The sequence below is a fragment of the Protopterus annectens genome, chromosome 6.part0 (genome assembly GCF_019279795.1).
Source record: "Protopterus annectens isolate FY-2018-M chromosome 6.part0, PAN1.0, whole genome shotgun sequence".
Classification (NCBI taxonomy): Eukaryota; Metazoa; Chordata; order Ceratodontiformes; family Protopteridae; genus Protopterus; species Protopterus annectens.
In genome coordinates this window covers 1,604,831,351-1,604,857,675 of record NC_056737.1, presented here as the reverse complement: position 1 = coordinate 1,604,857,675, position 26,325 = coordinate 1,604,831,351, and the positions used below count along the sequence as shown (strand labels likewise).

General features: G+C 35.8%; 1 protein-coding gene across 1 annotated transcript in view; it reads right to left on the bottom strand.

Annotated features, from left to right (window-relative positions):
* The window catches only part of TWIST2 (twist family bHLH transcription factor 2), a 221,402-nt gene that overhangs the window by 152,616 nt on the left and 42,461 nt on the right, over positions 1-26,325 (bottom strand). The window lies entirely within an intron of this gene.

Genomic DNA, 26,325 nt, shown 5'->3' with positions numbered 1-26,325 from the left:
GGAGAAAAATGCCTTTTTGAAATTTCAAGTAGTTTATTCAGTTAAGTATGTAGATGCATGAGTGTTTTTGTTCTAATACATTGCATTCAACAGGTCAGTTATTTAAATGCAGTTATAGATGATGGTGGCAGGGTCCAGGGAACTGATTGGAGGAAAATCTGGGAGACGGAAAAACAAGGAGCCAATCCCAAAGCTTAGAGGTTAGTCTCTTATTTGAATATTCCTGAACGATCCATGAGGGTTTACCAGCTCAGTAGACTGTGGAACCTCATTCTTAGTTTAAAAAAATAAAAATGACACCACACCATCAGCTATCACTATAGACCTTTATTTAAGAAAACACATTCACCTGAGCTTCATCAGGTCCATCAAACAGAGTGATTTACAGTTTGATCATTGAAAATGCCTAATTCCAGGAGGCACTATCATCAGACTTTATTAGCCTGTTTTGTAATATGAGAGTCTGTGTCTGTTTTTGTGGGGCTCATATTCCTTGAAGCAGATTATGGATGCTTTATTACAGTACTTTTTCCAGTCTGACTTGTCATTATCAATGCTCGTATCAAATTTAATATAAGAGGCTCTGCCCACTTTTATCAGGCCCATATCTCCTGAAATACATTCTGAAGGACTAATCTTCTCTTGTTTGGCAAAATGTTTACAGTGCCTGCTTTTAAGAGGCTCATACACATGATTAATACAGTCAGTCTCCATTCTTCTTCTTGATGCTGACAAACCTTTTCATATACAGAAGAAGTAGTCACTTAGAGTCACACTAGGTGATTCCTATTTTTTCTGAACAATACATGCATCCAGAGAAATTACTTACAGTAAAAACAAGTCAAAACACTCATTTTTACAGTGCTCATTGATCTGCACAAGTAGTAGGAAAAAATGTGAGTATATAATATATAAGAGTTTGCAGAAGAACCCACACTTTGTGGATCCAGAATAAACAATGAATTAGCAACAAATTATATTGCAGAAGATTCATAAAACTGTTCATCAGTTCTGGGTAGGATTAACTGATGATTCCACAATTAGAGATGTGATGAACAAAATCTTTATGCTCCAAAGTATTTTTTGTCATAATTTTTATTGGAGAAATAACAGAGTTTAATATCTGGGACAGGTATATAAGTCAGTTTTTAGACTGAATACTGAATTTCATTTGACTGAGACCACAATACCTAATTTTCAAAATACTGAAAACTCATTTGACTGAATCTTATTATACTGATAAGCTTACAATCCTGAATTTCAAAATACTGAAATTTAAACCATAGACATGCACACTTACAACACCAACGACTAACTCTTTCCAAAACTTAAAAACTACTTACTTACTCTCTTAACAGAAACTGGATGATATAAAACCAAGTTATGTGGGGGGGGGCTATGCCCACCACACTCCCCAATGTGGGGGGCTGCACCACACTCCCCAACTATCTATATATATATTATATATATATATATATATATATATATATATATATATATATATATATATATACTAACTCCAGGATCGCACTACAGTGGGGAAAAGGGCATATACCTTTTACATACCTTACAGTACTGTGCACACTGCCTCTACTGCCGGGAGCACATGAAACATCCACCACATTACTTTAGATAATTTCCATAAAAATGTAGAGACAGACCCACATTTAGAAACAGTGCAACACTACTTTCTATGCTAATATCGGTATTCTGACAGTTGGCACTTTAAGTTACAGTAATTTTTTATCACAAGCAAGTCACAGGTGAAAGGAAACACACATCACATCTATGGCATACGTACCTAGTCTCAGTAAATCATGCAAATTACAAATAAAGGCAGCCCAAACCATATATCTTAGAAATAAGCAAGCCATTATGGAATGCCATTACAACTATTTTTGAAGAGGCTGAAGGAGAAAGCCAATATAGACAAATCCAATGCATGTATTTGTTTGGCTAGTAACAATCCTGTGTTATTGAACCACTTCAAGGCCATTCTAACATCCTCCTCTTCTTAAGCACAAGCAACAGCCTAACCTGATCAAAATAACAGCATGTCTCCTCAAACTAATACTTTCTGTTACAGTCAGCCACCCACACACTTTTATGTTCAAATAATTTCCTCAAAAATAGCAGCAGAATTCAAGACAAATTCCTAAAAAAAGTCAAACAACCTCATATAATATTGATCCCAGGTTTCTCTGGCCAGCAACCCACAGACCCACAGACACATATTTTTTTTTGTATTTATGAGTATACCACACTTAATCTAAAACACCCAGAGTTGACTGCAAAAATCTTGACCACAAAAAGTTGTGAGCACCACACTTGACACACTGCTACACAAGCATCAGGAACCAACCTCAGCATATGCAAAATCTACTCTTAAAAACAATCAAAAACATTATATTTTGTAGGGGCGCAAGTCCCTTGCACCCCCAAGGTGGGAAACTGAGTTACCACACCCCCTGCAAATTATATATACTAAAGTTGAGATTGCACAAACATGGCGTAATGGCAGGTTTTCCAAACCCAATAATTGGGACTCTTGCACACCAGTCAATCATCTGTTTAGAAGACCATATGGTGTCGACTAAGCAGCTGTCGCCCTAACACAAGATCGACCATTTTACTAGCACACATATACACATAGTTTGGATATATATGATGTTCAGAAAAGAGTAATTTATTGGAATTGCAAGAATCCATGTATATAGTTCAAAATATTTAAAATAGGTGGGGGGCTACGACCCCCACACCCCCCTTACTAAATATACTAACTCCAGGGTCGCACTACAGTGGGGAAAAGGACATATATAACTTTCAATGAAATGTGTTTCAGTGAATTGTGTTTTCAGTGAATTCAGCTTTCAGTGAATTGTGCACAGTCAAATGTGGTTTAGTGAAATGTGCTTTCAATGAATAGTCCTAGACCCATATATATATATATATATATATATATATATATATATATATATATATATATATATATATATATATATATGTGTGTGTATATAGAGTTTTACCTTCATAATGTCGTGGATGGTTTGTGAAATCGTGCATAACATCGAACCATATGAGTGAATTTCGGAATGTGTTTGCGGCACTATGTCGAAACTCACTTAGTGGAATCCGATGTCGAAAAGATGTTTATTTGAATGACAAATTGCATTCACAATTCAGCCATTCGAACATCTGTGAAGCGACATTATGGATTTATGCAGGTGTGCTTTCGTTCAATTGTTTGTCGCACACACCATCCGTGACATTATGAAGGTAAACCATATATATATATATATATATATATATATATATATATACACACACACATACATACAAATCACTAGCCCATTTATTCAACCTCTTCTTAACCACTGGAATAGTCCCTCACAATTTAGACATTCAGCTATTATCCCCCTCAAAAAAGTAAGTCCACTGTCCTTACAACTTGGCCACCAGCCAATATTAAACCTCTCTCCAATCCCTCAAATCTTCAAAAAGAGCTATCTGTGGTCAGTGCAGAGAAGACATCAATTAAAATGGCATTTCATTTAACTTACAGCATGGTCTTTGTTCAAGTCATAACAGACTCACCATAATCTGCTCGACAGTCAAAGAAATACATACAGCCAGACAAAAGGGAGGATTTCAGGAGGACTATTCATAGACTTAAAAAACCTTTGAAAATAAGACAACTCTCTTCTAATTGTTAAACTTTATATTATTGTTTGAACTTAATTTATTTAACAGGTGGGACCATTAAAAATCCATTAAAGAAGCCTCCAGTCAGATGATGGAACGCTCATGTCTGGCATTCCCCAAGGACTGGTACTGAGCTCAGTCTGATTCACTTTTTCCTTAATGACACCTCCTCTACCCTCCAGCAAAAGTCCATGCTCCTCTTGTGGACAGCATTCTTTTTCAGATCAGGACCCTAAATAACTGCAATACAGAAAAAATACTCCAATCACGTCAAAATGTATTACAGCAATGGGTATTTACCAATAAACACTATTAATTTTAGTAAATCAGCATTCTTCCTGTTTGGAACAGACTTAGAATTGATACCTGAGGTATTAGCACTTGTTCATTGCCACCTTCCTCTGAATCAATTCATAATGTTAACATTTCCATTAGAAAAGTGGTTGTAAATTATGTAAATACTGCAAATATGATATTTTCTACATAGCTTGACAAGAACAAGCTCTTGTTTATATTTGTGTATAAACTGTGTACTTAAAAAAAACTACTCTAATATCTGTAAGGTAAAAGTACTGCAACCTCACACTACACTAGAGATTGCTATTCATCTTCTTAATGTCTGTACTTTGATTCACTTCTTTACCAGTAAATGGCCTAAGTCTTAGCTGAGAAGGATCCCCAAACCAGCCCCCGTCCCAGGTTATCAAATAAGTAAATAAAAATAATACATCTATGAAGTTGTCACTTACTTCAAGTATTGATTGACATAATGCTGCATTTATTTTAAAGAAATGAAATGAAGTATTCTGGCAGGTTTCTCTTTCCAAAGTGTAGGTTATCTACTAAAAGTCACTCAAGGAACAGCTGGTGACTCAAAAGTTATTTCACTGATGTCAATAACATTTGGACATTGGCAAGTGAATTTAATTTATAACTGTTGGACAGTATTCAATAATATCAACTTCCAGGACTGATTATCATTATGACACCTTTAAACACTTTGTATGTCTGAATCAGTAAGAATTTTCCATTATTTATGATTACTTAACAATGGATCCCTGATGATACACAAAACAAGTTTAATATTTTGGCCAGGAAAGTCTGACAATAAGTGTGAGTTAAGTGGCAGGTGGAACATACTTTCACACTTGAGTGACAAGACAGCTTAATATATATCCAGATTTATACAGCTGTATGGAATTCCCTAACTTGAGAACAGAAGCAGGGTGATTTATGTTACAACTAACTAGGATAGCTTTGTCATCATCATCATCATCATCAGCCCTCTTTTTCCCGTTTTCTACATGGAGTTGGGGTATCATGTTAACTGTTGCCATCTCTCTCAATTCAATGCCACACTCCTGCCTTTTTCGACATTCATGCCTGTCAGATCTTCTTTCACACAATCCATCCACCTCTTTGCTGGATGTCTTTGTTTCCTCTTACCTTGTCCTCTGCTTTTCTGCACATTTGTCAAAACCACTGCAATTTGTTCTCTTTGATCTTTTCTGCAATTGGAGCTACTTTGGCTTCTGCTTTTATGTCCTCATTTCTTCATCTGTTCCACAGTGTGCATCCTACTACCTTTCTCAGGCACTTCATTTCCATCACCTCTAGCTTCTTCAACTGTCCTGCCTTTACTGCCCAGGTTTCTGTACCATACAGTAGTACTGGTCGCACCACTGTCTTGTACACCTTAATTTTCAGCTTCTTTAGCATTCTTCTGTCATATACTACACCTGAAACTCTATGCCAGTTGGATGCAGCCCCTCTGATTCTAGCTTTGACCTCTTCATTCAGACTTTCCTTCTCCTCAACCACCCCTCCTAAATACTTGAACCTGTTCCACTATCTTCCCTTCTATCTCAGTTCTCAGCTTCATCTGATTTCCCAGGTTTTCTGCCATTACCACTGCCTTATCTGTGTTTAGTTTTATCCCATGTGGCTTCAGTTTTGCATTCCATTCCCCTATCTTTTGCTGAAGTTCTTGCTCAGAGTCTGGCTGTAATGCCGTATTATCTGCATACAGCAACTTTGTTGATCTGTCCCCTCCAACATGTTTGTTAATGTAGTCCATCATCAGTATGAACAGCAGTGGACTCAGAGCTGAACCCTGGTGTACACCCACTCCCACTGGGAGCTCCTCTGTGAGTCCAAACACTGTTTGTACTTGAGTCATTGGGTTCTTGTACATAGCCTGCACTAATTCTACCAATGTTTCAGGGACTTAAAACCACCGCAGTAATGCCTAGATTAGCTTTCTTGGGACCTTGTCATATGCTTTCTCCAAGTCTAGGAATGCCCAGTTGGGTTCTTTCCTCATCTGTAGCTTCTTCTCACCTATTTGTGTCACTGCAAACACTGGGTCGGTTAAACTGCATCCTGATCTGGATCCAAACTGCTCATCTCCCATCTTTCATTCTACTACTCTGCGTATCCATTTATCAATCACCCTCTTCAGAAAATTTCATACAATGTGAAAGGAGTTTGATGCCCCTGTACTGCCCACTGTTGTAGGTGTCCCCTTTGTTCTTGTACACTGGCACAAGTATGCTTATTCTCCAGTCGTCTGGAATGCACCTTTCTCTCCACACTGCTATGAGTATCTTCAGGAGCTATTTTTCACCTATCTCACCCAGCATCTTTATCATATCTGCTGTGACCTCATCTAAGCCTGCTGCTTTCCCTAACTTCATTTTCCTTAGTGCTATTCTTATTTCTTCTAGGGTGAGATCTTCTTCTTCACTCATTGTAGGCTGTATCTAGGGCAGTACAGCTTCTTCCAGTTAGGAGATTCAGTCATGTGTAAAATTAAAAAAAAAACAATTACCACTATAAAACTGAATACACTTGAAATGATTGTATGGAAGAGTGGATACGATATTCTTGATGGAATCTTAATGACTGATTTATAGAAAAGCAGTGTGCTTTCATGATTTTGTGTCATAGAAGTCTCATACAATATCCTTTGCTATTGTTTTTCTAAAGCGCTACACACCCTGACATCCTGTTCAGGTAGTGCCCTCTTTTCCGTTGCTCTCTTTAAATATTGCCTTCTGGTGACCTTGTGTTCATCTGTAACTATTTTTGATAGTATACACACATATTCAGACCTTGAACAACATTACATATCCCTGCAGGTTCTCTTAAATTCCTATACCCACTCTCCTGTCTGCCTTTCAGCAGAAAATGAGTTTATTTGCAAATGCTAGCATAACTTTCTGTGTATTTCTGTTTTATCCTTTATCAGTGACTTCTTCTTTCAGCTTTTCCCAGTTAGGGGTCGCCACACCCGATCACCTGTCCACTCATGATTGGCAGTGGAGTTTTTATGGTGTTGAGCTGCCAGCCTAACGTCCAACCTTCTACAAGAGGCACACACACACACACACACACACACACACACACACACACACACACACACACACACACACACACACACACACACACACACACACATGCCTAGGGCCAATTTAGTGTGTCCAATCCACCTATGTTTGGGATGAAACCAGAGCACCTGGAGGAAACCCACATAACCACAGGGAGGACATACAGACTCTGCACAGAAGGCACCCCAGTCAAGGATCAAACCAGAGAACCTCTTGCTGTGAGGCAGCAATGCTAACCGCAGCACCAGCATTTTAAAACAGCTGTTCTGAGTTCCACAAACATGTCCAATGTCTTTCTTTTCACCTGATGTAACCCTGCTTACAATATGTTTTTTTTTCTGCATCCTGCAAGAGTATACTTTTTCAAAAAAGCAGCTGATTACCCAAGTTACCACAGCTGCCTCACTGATAATTGTCTTATGTCTGCTCATCTATTTCATGTAACCTCTTTACTGTTTTTGCAATACTAATCAAATAGGATGCTAGCAGATGCAAACAAACAATCATCAGGCATCAGGCAATGACTGGTATAACAAATGTCTGCAGCTGATTCAAAAGATAATAACTTGTATTTGTGTTGCATTTCTGGATGTATATTTATAGCTACAGAACCAGAGATACTGTTAATCCAAAATTTGCATTTGTGAGTTCACAATATTTATGTAAGAGTATGTGATGGTTCACAAAACTATTATTCACAGAATCTCATGTGGCGATCCTGACATTTTCACTAAAGAAGAAAGATGATGAAAAGCTGTTATTTTTATTTGTATAGGTGTGTATTTTGTATGTGTAAGTACGTGTGTGTGTGTGTGTGTGTGTGTGTGTGTGTGTGTGTGTGTGTGTGTGTGTGTGTGTGTGTGCTCGCACGCACATCCCTGGTGTATATGCTTGTGCTCATGTGTGTTGGGTGGCAACAGAAAATGTGAGAGAGAACAATTATTCTAGATTATTCTAGTGCTGAGATCACAGCAGAAGAAGGAAATGTCTCTGTTTCTCCTAAGATTCAGTAACTACAGAGCTGAATATCAAGTAGGGTAGAGGGAATGGAGGGACAGATGCCAGCATAAGGAATGTGGCAGGATTTTATTTGTTAACCAGGCACAGCACTGATCTCTATGAATTGTTTTCAAGCTCAACCCAGAAGCATTGTCTCCATGGGGATCTGTGTCTAACCTTTCAAGCCATGAAAAACTTGACCCACTTTGACATTCTTTTCCTTCACAGAGCGAATAGATTCCCAAATACCCGCTGAAAAGACCTAAACCTTAATGAACAAATGAGAGATGATGCACTGCCATGATAGATGCATGTCTTGATGTATTCACCTTTGGAAAAAACTTCCAAAACATGTCAAGCAGACCAGCATACTGACCAACTTCAAGGTAAACCTCAATAAGTGGATGGGCAGGCTCAAATTCTGCCCTGGTAACCTTGTGCTGCCCTCCTTGATGCTGAATGGAACTTTTGAATATAGCTTACTGGTTTGGTTTATAATGGTCTGCAAAATGATTGCCTACTGGACATATGTGCAGTGGTTAATGATGTGCATAGTGAAAGTGAAGTTGTTGCTGTGCTGTCTAATGACTGAAGTTTCTTAGTCCTTTGTCTAAGAGGCTTAGGCCTATTGATATTTATGTCTGTTTTATGCTGTTTTTGAACATTTTTCCTCTCCAATAATGTAAAAATATCTTCTGTTCTTGGCAGGGGTTACTGCATACTATTTAGTACTGTTAAAACTTTGAATTCTCCTTATATGCAAGCATTCCAAAGTAGTTAAACCAATAACCAAGAAGAAGAAGAGAAGACAAATAGAGACAAAATAGTGAAGTAGGAACTGTAAAAGTACAGCGAAAAAACTTTTATAGTAAAATACTACTATACACTTTTGTCCCTCCAGTAACTTTGCCTCCATCAGAGTAAAAAAAAAAAGGGTGTGACCCATACATTGGTCCATACTCTATATAATACTTTACTCTTATTTTGCTTTTACAGTTCACTTTCTCTCACGGCATAAAGTAATTGTCAAACTTCATGAAATTGTGGGCTTGTATTCAGTTCTAGTTTTGTGCTTGCCTTAATAGTTTTTCTATGTCTTTAATTAACACTCTTTATCATTTACTAATAATAGCCATTCATATCCTTTTTTCACTTACCCGGTGAGGTGGGGGGGGCAAGCCCCACCGGGGCTCTCGCTTCTGGCTCTAAGCGCCCGGGCGTCCATGTGCGACCCGCTCTGGGGACAGTGTCAGGTGGGGAGTTTGACTGGGGTGGTACACCTGTCAAAGAGTAATGCAGGTGTCCTAAGTCGAGCTCAGGGAGGACAGAAACCTCCCTTGGAGCAGAAGGGCAAAAGCTCGCTTGATCTTGATTTTCAGTATGTAGTTTAAAATGAAGTCAGCTTTCCTTTGATAACCATGTTGCCAAAGTGGTTAGAAAATCCTTCAATGTGACCCATCTGATCACGAAAGCGTTCGCATCAAGATCTAAGGATGTAATGGTGCCCCTCTACTCTTCCCTCATCAGACCCATTATTGAGTACAATGCACCAATTGGAATGTACCTGGCTAGAAATCTCCAGCAGCTGGAGAGACCACAGAGGTACCTAACCAAGAGGATTACTGGCCTCAAACAGTTGCCCTATGCAGCACAATTGAAAAAGTTAAGACTGTTCTCTGTTGCATACCGCTTTCTCAGACGCAATATCTGTCTAATGTACAGAGCCATGTCCAACCCAGAATTGTTGAACATGCTCCATATTAGCAAAACCAAATCTACTTGAGCTACACGCTCTAGGGATATAAACCTCAACACAACAATGAATAGAACATGCTGGAGGGATAGATTCCCTTTGCAGAGACTTCCCTTACTATGGAACAGGGTCCTGATCTACATAAAACAGAGCCCCTCACTATCACTCTTCAAGAGGAACCTTGATGAGTGGATGGGTAACAGAAAGTTCACACTGGGGATCACACCAACAGCACTACTAGATAGGGGCCAAGGGTACTAGCTGCTAGTACAAGGGTCTAGGGAACTACTAAAGGGGTGGTGAATACCGCACAATGTGACTGGGCTAATATATGCCTTCGGGCAGATAGCCCAGTACCAACCTATGAACCTATGAACCTATATTTATCAGGTTTAGTACTGTCTTCAGCTGTGATATGCTACTTCTTAATAGCCTAAGTTGAATATTTGTATACATGACCTACCACAGAATAATGCTCCTTTTATGTGAACTACATCCACATTTAATCCATTCCTTTCATTTTCATAAATATGAAACACACGATTGCTTGTTGGATGCAATATAATGCAATGATGAGTACGTGTTTGAATTCTTCTAGTCATACATTACAGCATCTTGGAGAAACAATGAGATTTTTTTTAATATTCTGGCAATAGGAGTTCCCCACTCTGGCCAGTTTCAAAAGGGTCTACTTCAAATAAACAAAAATCCACATACCCAAAGATGACATGTCCGAAATGAAAACACCAGATTGTCAGTTAACTGCTTTTGTCTTGGTCATTTTTGGATATAACATAATGTAACATCTATATCTTAAATGTATATATTGTAAATGGTTTACTAACTGTCCTCGCTTTCCCCTATCTGGGGGTGATTCTCTCTACTAGCAACTCATAAAGTTTGATGCTATTTAACTAAAAACATCCACACCTTGTATCCTAATTGGTGATGTATGCAGCCCACCTCTTCTAGTTCTTAACTGTCTGTCTCAATTCTATACTTTTAAATAATGTAATTTCCACCTATACTCACCCACTCAATGCAAAATTGTATTTACAAATGTCAGTTTATAACTATATTCAAATGAATAACTATATTCAAATGTATTACAATTATTTTATAACCTTGCACATCAGTGCAACTAATCCTCTGTACAACTTGTTCCTATTCTAGTATATATGTATGTATGTAATGCATGTTCCGCTATTTTTTTGATTGCACCCTACTAAGTTGGACTATGTAATATTACTTTTTTGCCTATTGTTACTGTGCATTATGGAGTTTTTCTCCCTGGGCCTCCATTGAAAATGGGCTCCTTCAGCCCAGTGGACCTCCCCAGTCATCAAACTGGAAATAAATAAATAAATAAATAAATAAATAAATAAATAAATAAATATGAGTTTTCGTTTATTTGAATTAGACTGTTTCAGACTTGCTTTAGAAACTTACTTTTTTTATTTTACATATAGTGATGGCAGATAATGCTTTTGTTTATTGTTTCTGGATATATTATTTTATTTGATTTGTGATGGTGCTTTGGAAAAAGCACCTTAATAAATTTGAACTTCAATATCTTTCTCCATGTTGGAACAATCTCACAGTATAACAGTGTAAGCAGGGGGTGTAAAGACTGCCTTACTTTTTAGGTAATGTAATTGCTCAAAACATATACTCAGTGAAGTAGTTCTGTGAAATTAGAGTACAGCGCTTGTGCTTTAAGTTGTTCATTTCCAAGATATCACAGAGGAACCAAACTTAACTTTTTCATTTTATGTTTGTGTATCATGAGCAGCTATTTTACCCATTAGTATCAACTTTTCATTTGTATCATTATTTAGTTTCAATTGTGTCCAATAGTATATATGAAAAAAAATCTAGTGCATTGATATAGAAACCACAGACAAGTAGCTCCTTTGTGTAACTCACTTTTAGGCTCTTTTTGCACAATATCTGGAATATTTAAAAAGATTGTATCTGCTTTATTCATAGCATAAAACTTCAAACACATTGGGTCAAACACTTACATTTTTTGTATCTGTCAACATATCTAATTCTTCTTCAGTTCCTGATACTGCCACTGTTTGTAACTGATATGAATTATATCCATGCACCAGTCCCGACTAGTAACCCTCCTTTTACCTCCCCTTCCTCTCCCCTCGCCACCATGCCTCACACCATTTGATCATTGCATTCTTTCCTCTGCAGGCTCTGGCTCACCCTTTACCCTCTCCCTCCCTCCTCACATAAATCTCTCAGACCTGTTATAACATGCTTAACTACCTCACTTCATCTCAACTCCAAATACATATCCAACTGACTCACACCTAGCTTCCTCTCACTACCACTTATACTACTCACTCAGTCTCCTCGCTTACTCCTCTGTCTTTCCCTTCCATCCCATTAGCTCTTATAGCTTGTTCCACCTTCGTGTGGCGCATCTGTTTTATATCTGTTTGGGTTTAGTGCAATATCTGTATATAAGATTTAGGTATATGAGTTTAGAACAGTATCCTTTTGAGCTTAGTACTAGCTGTATATACATCCTACCTTTATTCCTAGCCTCTAGCTAGATTTTGGTATATTTGTTCATTACTTTGTTTCATATTGTATGCATAGCTAATGTTTGCTGCAGTATGTATTATTTGCTATTCTATGTATATTCAATAGTTCTTCATGTACTCTGCTGCTCATTTATTGTACTGTGGAGCTTTTCTCTCCGGGCCTCCACTGAAAAAGGACCTATGTCCAGCTGGAATTTCCCGGTAAACAATTGTAAATAAATAAAATAAATTACAGTTGCCATTTCCTTAGATCTGACATTCATTTTGTTTCTATTAGTTTTTCATTTACCAGTTTTTCATCTCCTACTATCCTTTTTATTTAAATTAGTAAATATTCGTTTTCTTTGACAAAGTCTTGCACTTAATATGTTGGCTGCTTATGAGAGTTAGTCAGCAATATGCTTACAGCAGTCAGATAGATCATGGTGTCATATTAGCATTTCCTCTGCTGTTTCCACTGATGCGATTATGTTTAATGTCTGATCAAGTGTGACATCATACTTCTGAACTGTTCCTATTTTGGAAGAACAATTTTATTTTCAGGCCTGATTTACCCCTGCAAACAATATACTTATTTTGGAGGTATGTCCCTATTTTCAGGCTTGATTTACCCCATCAAATAATTTTCTGAATCCCCCTCATCACATGTGATTTTTGAAGCTGTCTGGTGCAGATGAAACCACACTTCATGACCAACGTACTAATGGTACCAATAATTTAAAGAAAGAGGACACACATCTTACATTTCACTTTGTCTGAAGCAAAAATAAAAGGGCTTTTGTGGAAGAATCTTGCAATACAGTTCATTAAAGTATATAGAGTTTACATAGTTCCTTTCATAATGTGCTTATATTTTCCAATATTTTTGTTATTCTGTTTTTTAAACATGTTTTCAAGTAGCATCCCTTATTCCTACTGCAAGTGGGAAGGGTTATATGGTATTCAGATTTTATGCTAATTAGGCATTCATGTTTGCCTGGATGTCCCTGCTTTTCAAGGGTCTTAGTCCTTAATTTCAATATCTGAAAGACGAGTGGTATAATAACTTCTTCCTTTGAAAATGACATCTTCTGTATATCATCACCTTATATATGTGTACTCTAAATGCTTTCATATCTCTTCTAATTATGCTTCTGAAACCTAAGTTCTGTTATTATCAACAATGGTAGGTAATGGTTATTTTACTAGATGTTCAAAATCCCTGTTAATGGTTTTAGTTGGTTTCTGGGGTGCTAGAGGACTGTACAATAACCTATATGATGTGGTCTATGTTGCATATTGCACTGGACCTATTTTATCATATATAGTATCATTTGCTGCACAATAAAGTTCTGTTCTTCCAGTGGGAGTTTTGGTAGCACCACATGCATCAACATGTCCTTGTTCAGTCATTTTACATTTTTGTTTCGTCCATTTTGCACTTATTCCCACATAGAACAAAGATACTTTTCAGTGTTACACATTTAACAGAAAAATCAATTACAGCACAACAAAACATTTCTTTCTAACACCTTCTTAAAATCATGATTCATCACCTTGAATGACATATAGTTAAAACATTTCTATATATGGTAACATCTCCAGTTCAAAGTGACCTTTGTATTATTGTGTTATTAACCAGCAGAACATTGCAATGGCAAAATGTATGGGGACTAGGTATATTTTGTTACAGGACTATTAAGCCAACAGCTTAAAGAATCAGGTGGAGGGCTATAATAAACTTGCTATGTATGGGTAGATAATATATGATATAGCCTGTTTCAAATGGTAATTCCTTTACTAAACTATGTTAACTGACAATACTGAGTATGATATATTTTGATTACTATAAGTCTAAGGATAGCACTTTCTGAACCGCTGTTCACTTGAGGACCAAAGAAGAGTTTTCTAACAGAATAAACTCTAAGTAGATAACCACATCTGGCCACCGACTCATCTTATCTTCCCTATCTACTATATAATCAGAAGTTATGGCATTAAAAAATACAGCTTTAGTCTTTTCTAAGTTTATTTCAAGTCAACAATACTTTGTAGATTTTTGGATAGAATTGTCTGAGAATATAATTTTAAAACAGTCAGTATGATGCTCCAGTTTTTGTCAGAAGACAGTAAAACAATATCATCAACATAGGTCAAATTATAATTGGGAGCACTATGGCCACTAATGTATTCATGTCACTTAAAAACAGAAGAGGTCCTAAGAGGCAGCCTTGATGATTCCTCTCCCGAGAGAGTCTTACAAAGAGTAAAGTCCTGATTAAGTTTTAACTCAATACATTTTGTCTAAAAGAGAGGACCAAATTACTATATAGCCTTAAAATGTATTCCCAGTTTTTAAGGATATTATGACATCATTATGAATGACCATGTCAAATGACTTTGATATATCTCTAAACAGCCATATTTTAAATTCAGCATTATGATTTACTTTATTAACTCAGTAAACCAAAACATTTTGGCTGTTTGAGTAGATTTGTTTTCTGAAAACTCATTTAAAAAGCTAGCAATAGCTTATTATCCCCAGAGTATATTTTTAATTGTTAAGAAATGTGTTTTTCTAATATTTTTCGCAAAGAAATAAAATAAAAATATTGAGTAATTACCCTATATCTTTCTTTATATTTTTTTATGCAGACACTAACATACCTTTTTCCCATTCTTCTGGGACATTTGGTTGCAAATGAGTATTAAAGTGATTAGTAATCTGGATGGCCACTCTTAAATTTAACATGCAATTTTTTTTCAATTTTTGTCATTTTTATCTTGCATATTTTTCACTAAATTACTGAAAATGTTTACATACTCAAATAAATTGAATAATGGATGGCAACAGTTTAACAAAATGCCACAGTATATGGCAAGGAAAACCAGGGTTAAATCATGTTTCAAGTGATATCATTTATGCATAATTTTATCATTCAAGCTGTGAGTTACAGCTTGCTCACATGAATCCTGAGCTAAAATAAACAGTCTGAGAAAGGAAAATTAAACAACATGTATAAGAAGAGGTCAAAATGACCACAATATCATGGAAGAGACAGCAACTTCAAAGTTTTGCTCTGTATGATTGAGTTTCACTGCTATTAATGGTTCATCCTAAATGTTAATTCTTATATGTATGAAGTGCTTGAATGACATAGTTGTTTAAAATGCTGAATATGTTTAAGGAAGTTAAATTCAGTGATTCCTTAAAAATTTAACTCACCTAACTGCATGCATATAAAATCTAAAGAAGCATACATCAACACATTTAGTATTAACAATTTTCATGAAGGCTATGCCTTATTACAGTTGTTGGCAGTTTGTGTTTTTAACATTTAAGAGTTTTTTTAATTAAATTTACTGCTAAATGTATTGGGGGCAGACTTTTACAAACTGTTATAAAAATTTTTTTTCAGCAAAACAAGCACACACAATTAGGTTTTCACTATGATCTGTTCAAAACATAGCATCAGAATGTATGGCTAATATGTACGTGTTGCATTCCTTGTGATGTTTACGGACCTTGAACAGATATTATGCAAAGCATAGTATGCAATACATTTAAGGGAAACTCAGAATGAAGCACTTACATATTTTTAATAGTCTATATAATTAATACAAGTTGCAACATACAGTGCAACATGCCACTAGAAGGTAGTGGGACTGGGTACTGAAGCATACAATTTTCCCAGTTTTTTTTTTTGTAAAATGATTCAAAGCTTTTTTGATACAATTTTCTGCAGTTTTCTACAAAACCCAGTAATGAACCATACTATGCACCTGTAGTTGTAATTTCAAGAAGCATAACTCAACTATATCTGAACTTGCTTTTGCTCTTCCTTTACTGTTCTTAATAGGAAAGTAAACTTAATCCTCAGTAAATAAACTGAATAAAGAAATGCAAGCAAACAGTTAAATTCACTTTGAGCCTTCTGTGCTGCACATGAGCCATATTAGATTTATCCCTCATTACTAGCCCTTGTTTCTTTAAAATGTGTTTTAGTGTTTATACTTCATAATCTCGAATTACTGAAATCCCGAATTTCAGTAACCTGAGAACATGAAGGCGAAAACCAGAATGCCAAAAGTGCATAAGAGTGAATTTGAATATCTCGAATCAGCGCTTATGCATTTCCGGGATGTCACATGTAGTGTTATGGTGCCTGAGATTGCAGGTGAGTGAGTGTTTGTGTGTGTTTTTGTACATTGTATGTGTGGGTAAGGGTAGGGATGTGTAAGTGTGAGTGTGAGTGTTCGATTTGTTGGTGTTTGTGTATGTATGATGTGTATTTGTGTGCTAGAGAGTGGAGGATGGTGTGGTGTGAGTTTTTTTTTTATGTTATGCGCAATCTCAGAGTTGGTATATATAAGTAGGGAGTGTAGGGGGTGCTTATATGTAGTGTAGGGTTGTGTGGTTTGTGTGCTGTGGGTGGAATGGTGTGTGTGTTATGTGATGTTTGGTGTATGCATGTTCGTGATTGTGTGATTCGGGATTGTGGATTTCAGTATTGTGAATGGTTCAACTTTATAGTCTCGGGTAACTGAAATTCGGGATTTCAGTAATTTGAGATTATGAAGTGAAACTATTTTAGTATATAGTCTATACTTTTGTCTAACGACTAACTACAAACTTTCTAAATAATCAAATACATCACCTTATATGGTTTAATTTATTCCTTGTAATAGTTGAGTTTTGCTCACAAAGAAATGCATCTAAAATTTTAATATTTAAGCAAATTTAGTCCTTTTTGTTACCAGTCAACTCACAGAAAGGCCATTCCATTGACTTTGCGCAGTGGATCATCACTCCTGTACACCTATGCAGGGTACTTCACTCTCCACACCCTCTTGCTTAAGTGTACCAATTTCAGAGTCACACCACTTCTGGAAAGGGGAGAAAACTTGACAAAATGGTCTTTCATTGAGTAGGGGCTTAAACAGACCATTCCTGATCAAGCCCTAATTTTCCTTTGTTTTATTGCTAAAATGTTTAAATAGCTTGTTTTCTTCTTTGTAATAAAATCTCGATTTCCTCAATATAGCAGGGAGATATGTCATTCATCCCTAATATTTCCTGCAGAGTTGCAATGATATTCCTTTCAATGAAATTATTTTTCAAAACTTTCAATTTGTCATTCATGTCTAATACTTAATAATGTCCAATTCAAGGTTAGTTAACATCTGACATACATTTACAGAGTTTAAATTTGCAAAGCTCTGATACTGTAGAATCTCTACAGTAATATCTACATGTTTATGTTAAACTGATATAAGACGGGAATGCAGTTGTACATTTTATGAATGAGAACATGGCAGCATAGAGTTCTCACCTCAAAAGAGACCAGTATTCAGGCAAATAGTATAATGCAACCACAGTACTTTTATGCATTTGACCGAAAACTTTCATGAAGCACCCACAAACATAGAATAGATTTTGCTCTGCTTGAGTTAGGATGCTACTAGCTATAGTAAATTCTTCTCATAATTCTTAATTAGACAATGTTCATTAGTATACAAGTACAATTTTATTTTTTTTAAGTATGATAACCTTAGTACTGTGTGCCTGCTGGTGTGTTAACAGCACTTAGGATAATATAATCAGCTCCAAATGATACTCAGCACTGCTGCACTGAATATGTATACTTCATGTTCCACTGCATAAGAATAATACAATATTTTACCATTACAATATTGCTATGGCCTACCCATGATACTCATTTCCTATAGTCCTTTTGCTGTGTAAAATCAAATAAAAAAGACTCAAGTTCAATATCCTTTTCTGAAAGCCAAAATTCGGTTAATACATATTTGATACAATTGCAGTGATCACTTCAAACTAATATGTAGCTAACTTAGCTCTAAACCTTTAATTACTTGAGACAAAGCATGTTAATATTCCATTGCACCAATAAGAATGCAGATCTCATTTAACATTTTAAAACAGTGAAAAAGTTTTCCCAGTAGTAGCTAGTAGCTTTAAAGCAAGTGGCGCTGGAGGAAGTAGCTGAGCGTGTGGGGTGAAATGGAATGGAATGGGGCTTTATCATGGAAGGAACAGATTTCAGAGTATCTACCAGAGCTACACTGAGACAGATGGTTAATTTCAGACATATATTGCTTTTTTATTTATCTACATTTCTTAACCAGGGTAGAGCACTAACCCATACACATTATTTTTAGGCCTGTCTGGGAAATATGCTCAAATAAAGCAAAACAACACAAAGATAAAGTGTTGATGTTAACTTACACTGAATGAAATGTTAGCAAAATCAATCATCTTAATTAAATAACATACCTATATATGACCGTTGCATAAGTGACTGAACTCAAATGGCTACTTAGGTGACAGACTTGTTTTAGATTATAATATATACAAGAAGTGCAGTAAAGACAAAAGGGACAGGGGAGCAGTGGGTGATGGTGACAGAAAAAGGGATATTAACTCGAGGGTGTAGAAAAAAGAGGGGTGGAAAGTCACGTGGTGGAGATAATTAAGTGGAGAAAGACAAAGTTGGGAGATTAAAGGTTAATGAATAAACAGGTTATGTCAGAGGTGTGGAAACAGTTACATTTAATGTGAACAGTTACATTTATTTTGGTGTGAAAGATGTTCTTTTAGTTGGGAACAAAAGCTGGGAAATGGCTGGTTCTGATTTTAGACTGGATGGATTAAAAAGACATGATCAGTGCATTGTAGTTTGCTATGTGCAGAAAGAAGAGACCAATTAATGGGAGAGGGTGAAGAATGTAGCTGAAGGGTCTGGCTGACAGACATCCAGCAAGGGCAGAGTAGGAATCTTGGTTAAGCAGCTTGAGTAGAAGATCATTGTTTAATAGGGTGATGTTTTACTTTTACAATGTTATGACAATGGTGTTCTCATTTGGGGAGAGTGAAATTAATTTTATAATATTTGCATGCTATAAAGTTCTTTTCAAACACATGAGAAATTCAAAGAATGCCGCAACCTAATTGTGCTTGTATGATACCTGCACACTTAATGTTTCCCACTTTAGATGAGAAGAGGAGGGCTACTTTTCTGCCATTAATGAGTTTCAGAGATTTTAGCTTCAGTTATGTATGAATGCTGTTGGAAGTTTAGTTAAGTATCCAGATAGTACCCAGGCTAGTGCAAATTATATGTTAGTTCAAATGGGAAATAGCTGTCAAGCAGGATTTGCCACTTTGATGGAAGACTTTAGCTTTTATTTCATACCGAAAATCATTGCATTGGTTTTCTATGGGTTGCTACCCTTCCCCCTTTCTGAACTCCAAACTTACACTTTCTATTGTTGAGAGTTACTTCTTAAAAGTTTGCCTATTTTTTCAATTTGTTGAACTTATCGGATATGTTTTTAGATTTGATTAGGTAATTTCTCTTTTTTTTTAAACTGTTAAACTTTTATATTGCTTTAAAATAACTTTTTGTAGATGCCAGTGTTATATTTTTTCTTGCATGTACTGGAGCTTTTCTCCTCGGGCCTCTACTGTAAACGGATATATATCCAGTTGGACTAGCCCGGTCAACAAATGTAAAATAAAATAAATAAAATAAAATTTTATTAAGACAGCAAGAGATTAACATTATTTCCTAGTTCTAATTTGATATTGCAAGGTGATGTATTTGGACCTACAGACTGACATATGACTAGTATATAGTATAAGGGAGATGTGTGGAAGGTCAGAGCAAACCTTGCTTATGAAGATGGAGAGGAGTAAGGGAAAAGGGAAATAACCCTGGTGTATTCGTTTACATACATTAGCTTTAAAAGTAGATCATTCACTTTTGACTTTGAAAGTATTTTATGACAGGAAGTCAAGAAACCAGCCAAGAACATTAGTGCTAATACTAGTAGCAGTTACAGAGTCTATGATGAGGTGGTGATGCACATAATCAAAGGTCTGTGATGGATTAATAAAGCTATATGTTGGTAATAGTCACTCTTTTGATTATGTCTGAATGTGAACAAATAAAAATAATAGCTTCTGTAAAATATTTCAGCTTGGTTCACCCAAGCACACACTAGTCTTGCCAAGCTGCATCAATGATTGTTTAACTGAGATCAAATGACATCAGAGGTTAGTGGAGCTATATTACAGCAGGGTCAACTTTGATACTGTTGCACATAACTGATTAGGCACACACACACACAGGCTGCATATGCCTCTGATTTTTGTGATTAAATGAAAAAATAAAACTGGCCACAGTAATGTATTTCGCCGAGTTGCTGTCAAAGATATTGAGTGTATACACACACACACACACACACACACACACACACACACACACACACACACACACACACACACACACACACACACACACACTAAATAAATAAACTCATACATACTGTCCTGTAGGAAGGGTGGCATTAGAACTGGAATTGTTAAGCAGAAGATTAGCAATATACACCTCAAAGCAATTCATATCACACTGTCAGTAGAACATTATTTAATTAAAAGAAACATATTTAATTAAAACACACAGCCCCCGTGCTTGTACCATTATAATCTATCTACAAGAGTTTTTTCCACTTTTCATTTACACTGTACCTCATCAAATATTTCTCAATAAATTGGTTTACTGCCACTGCAGCTCTGAAGCCCTAAGCTGATTTCATGGCAACCTGTCAGATAGGATACAAGACACTTTCTGGGACAATAAACTTTCCCCCTAGCTCCTTATATGTGTAGGAGTCCCACAAGGATCTATCCTTGGCCCACTTTTATTCACAATTTTTAACCAATGACCTAAACTCCTCAGTAAATCCTGCCTAAATAATACAATATGCTGGCAATGCTTCCCTAATTGGGTCTGCACCCTCTATCAAGGAACTCCAAGAAAAAAAATCAGGCAGCCCTCCACAACATTGAAAACTACTTAACAGCTCATAAACTTATACTCAACCTCAATAAAACAAAGTTTATGGTCTTCTATAATGCCTCAACAACAACCAACCAACCACCTATCTCTATTTCCTCCTCCAATGGCACAAAAATAGAACCCATTGAACAAAACTTCTTGGTGTCGCAATTGAGATATTTTTATCCTGTTTTGTCTGTATGAATAGTATAAGCTTATTGTACTACCATTGTTATACGCTTTTAGATACAATGTCAAGGAACTTGCATTTGAACTTCTATTGTAATTGTCATATGTACAAATATATAATTATGTAATCTTCCTTGGAGTTTTTCTCCCCGGGTCTCTGCTGAAAATGGACTTCTGGCCCAGTCGGACACTACCCGGTTATCAAATGTAAATAAACAAATAAATAAATAATTTAGACTGCCTTTGCATGAGTCACCTGAGACAACCTGAGATAATGGGAAATTGATGCTTACTACTTTGTCTAACAGCCCATCCATCTGCCACTGAACTATCAGTACTGCCCCCCTACCTAGAAATGTCAGTAAAAACCTTAATAAGGCTTTGCTTTCTTGTACTGCCGCACAAGCTTCTCTTGACATTCTTTTTTAATATATATTGTGTATATTGAATATTGTAAAACATGACCACTTACAAGTTTCTTTTGATAACAATATACCATATGTAGCAAATATATTTTTACTGTATGTTTGCTGCTGTAATATCTGACATATACTTGTTCTATAGAAATACATGTATCTGTATATATATATATATATATATATATATATATATATGTATATATATATATATATATATATATATATATATATATATATATATATATATATGGATTCACTTCATAACATTGACATATCAAAATACTGAAACTCAAAACACTGAAACCAAAATACTGAAAGCTCAAAATACTGAATACTCAAAATACTGAAAACACATATTATGCGTAAACTCAGCTTAAACAATATAAATCATAACAATTTCTACCAAATATATGCAGGGGGGCAAATAAATAATAATAATAATAAAACAAAGCTTATGGTCTTCTATAATGCCTCAGCAACAACCAACCAACCACCTATCTCTATTTCCTCCTCCAATGGCACAAAAATAGAACCCGTTGAACAAAACTTCTTGGTGTCGCAATTGAGATATTTTTATCTTGTTTTGTCTGTATGAATAGTATAAGCTTATTGTACTACCATTGTTATACACTTTTAGATACAATGTCAAGGAACTTGCATTTGAACTTCTATTGTAATTGTCATATGTACAAATGTATAGTTATGTAATCTTCCTTGGAGTTTTTCTCCCCAGGTCTCTGCTGAAAATGGACTTCTGGCCCAGTCGGACACTACCCGGTTATCAAATGTAAATAAACAAATAAATAAATAATTTAGACTGCCTTTGCATGAGTCACCTGAGACAACCTGAGATAATGGGAAATTGATGCTTACTACTTTGTCTAACAGCCCATCCATCTGCCACTGAACTATCAGTACTGCCCCCCTACCTAGAAATGTCAGTAAAAACGTTAATAAGGCTTTGCTTTCTTGTACTGCCGCACAAGCTTCTCTTGACATTCTTTTTTAATATATATTGTGCATATTGAATATTGTAAAACATGACCACTTACAAGTTTAAACCATATGTAGCAAATATATTTTTACTGTATGTTTGCTGCTGTAATATCTAACATACACTTGTTCTATATAAATACATGTATCTGTGTATATATATATATATATATATATATATATATATATATATATATATATATATATATATATATATATATATGGATTCACTTCATAACATTGACATATCAAAATACTGAAACTCAAAACACTGAAACCAAAATACTGAAAGCTCAAAATACTGAATACTCAAAATACTGAAACTCAAAATACTGAAAACATTATCGTAACTCAGCTTAAACAATATAAATCATAACAATTTCTACCAAATATAAGCCCCTGCACTATGTGGGGCTGCTTTCACACCCCTGTTAATTAAATATATCAACTCCAAGATTGCACATGCAGTTAAGTGCAATCTTGGAGTAGATATATAATTAGCAGGGGTGGGGTGCAGCCATCCACGTAGTGCAGGGGCTTGCCCCCATTTGGTAGAAATTGTTATGATTTATGTTGTTTAAGCTGATTACGACAATATGTGTTTTCAGTATTTTGAGTTTCAGTATTTTGAGTATTCAGTATTTTGAGCTTTCAGTATTTTGGTCTTCAGTATGAAGTTTTGTCATTTTCAGTATTTTGAAGTTTCAGTGTTATGAAGTGAATATATATATATATATATATATATATATATATGTATTATATATATATATATGTATATATGTATATATATATATATATATATATATATATATGGGAACACTTTATAAGCTTGAAATACTGACATTTTGAATTTCAGATTCTCGAGCTCATAAAGTGGAAGTATCGGAAAATCGCTACCCTAGAAGCATGAAATTCAAAATCTCAAATGCAGGAGGTTTTGAATTAGCGGTTCTGGTGTTGCGCTGTGTTTGTGGATTCAGGTAAGTGTTTATATGTAAGGGTGTTGGGTAGAGGCTGTAGTGTGCGTTAGTGTGTGTTGTTACTGTGATGTGTGCGTGCAAGAGGAATGTAGTTTGTGTGGTGGTGTTTTGTGTGTGTGTGTGTGTGTGTGTGTGTGTGTGTGTCTGTGTGTAGTGCGACCTTGGAATTAGAATATTTAAGTAGGGCGGTGTGGGGGCTGCAGGGGGGCTTGCCTCCCTGCATATAATAAGGGTAGGTGTGTGTGCTTATTTAGTTTTGTGCGTGTGTGTTGTATTGGTGTTTGAAAGTGTTGGGAGTTTGAATTTTGTGGTTTTGCAGTTTCGGGATTTAGGGCTTCGTGATTGTGTGGTTTTGGGTATTTGGATTTTCCACTTTATGGGCTCAAGATTCTGAAATTCGAGATTTCAGAATTTCGAGCTTATAAAGTCAATCCATATATATATATATATATATATATATATATATATATATATATATATATATTTATACAGAGAGAGAAAGAGATATTCATATACATACATACACACACACACACACACACACACACACACACACACACACACACACACACACACACACACACACACACACACACACACACACACACACACACACACACACAGAGCAGTTATACCCAATTTGCTGTAATCCAATGAATGAAAAAAAATAGAATGCAAGCCCCATACCCCCTCATGCATCTTAACTTTCCCTGGAAGAATGTTTGATTGCCTGGTAAATCCCTGAGGAATAAAGTCAGTCAGTAATACCAGACATTAGAGTTTCATACTTCTTATTCTTTAGGGAATGTGTGCTAATGGGCTGCCTGTTGCAGTCAGCACTGTCTCCGCCTCGCTCACGCTCATGCTGTCTTTCTCTCTCTGTCTGTCATATGCACAGACATACACACTCACACACACACACACACACACACACACACACACACACACACACACACACACACACACACACATATTCAAATGCATGCACTTGTGTTACTTTGGTTTGATTCTTTATTTACTTATATTTTTAATTTTACATTTGCTAAACAGAAAAGCCATTTTGGCAAGTATAAACATGGCAGATGTTTGATGTTTTTCAATTTGAGCTTTACAGTATCTTAATCTACTGCTGTGAATTGGCAGCATACCTCTCAACCAAGAAATTTGGACAATGTGAACAATAATGGGGGAACAAAGGGCCAAAAATAGGACAGATTTTAAATATTGCTACTATAAACTTAAAAAAGTTGATAGAATAAAGGGTTTTGTGTCAGTGTACATTTTCTAAAGGACATGAAGTCTGGAACTGAAATATTTGTCATTATTTAGTGACTTCAGTCTTCAGTGATTTGCCAGTAAATCACAAATGTTATCAGGAATGGATCAAAAATATCAGGCAAAAATCTGGACATTCTGCAAAAACCTGGACAGTTGAGAGGTATGAGGGGCAGACTTGTTTTCTACCCAGCATTACTTCTACATTAACATCCTGCTGGAGAACATTAGTTCACCCAATGAAGGTGAAGATGTACAGTTCACCATTTTGTAAAGGACAATAACATACATTCAAATGGAGGAAAGACAAAGGTACCATGTGGCAAACAGAGCAGTAAAAAATGTATAAACCCACAAGGCTCTTTGTAATGAAATACAAGTATGAAAACAGAATGAAATAAGAATATGTACAAAGAGTGTATACAAAGGCATACATTTTTTATGGGAAGACAGGGGGAGGATGCGTAGGATTAGGAAAAGTGGAGAAATAAGACTGGTGGAGGTATAGGAAACGGGGAGATGAGGATGAAAACAGATGTAGTAAAATGAGAGCAGGATAGACAAAATGATGCAAACATAATTACTGCTAATGGATTGTGGTGTTAGCTTATCTGTCCTGAACAAATGCACGCACACTTTGTTTGAATTAGAAGATATGCTTTCAATTCTGCGTGTGGAATATAAGATATGACGTGATTTATTTAAGACAAGCTCAGACTTGGGAGTGAGAGCAGAAATAATAAGTTTCTTCAAATTACTCAGTTTAACCTTCTGATAAGCTTTTTATGAAGGGAATGGGCCTCTCCATTTCAGTTTAAAATAGTACTTTTTTCTGTTTTTCAATTCATTCATTATTCATTTGCCTATAACATTTCTTTTTCTGTTAACCATGCTTTTTCCCCAAGGTCATCTTACTTAATATCCCTTAAGATTTACTTTTTCTTCCTTTTAATATTTACCTTACTCCATTTTATTTGCTTTATTCAGTTTGTCTCAGAGTATCCATGTGTAGTAGTTTTCATTCTATGTTGTCTATATATTTTATTTTGCTGTAGGCTGTATATATTGATCCATTTAGACTCCTTCATTGAGCAATACATGTCACATCCTTCTAATATTTTTTCTATAGCCCAGTTTCTCTTTCATATTTACCCTAATATGATTATTTTATTTATCATCTGCTACGATAACTAAATAATTTCTTTCAAATAATTCCACATTC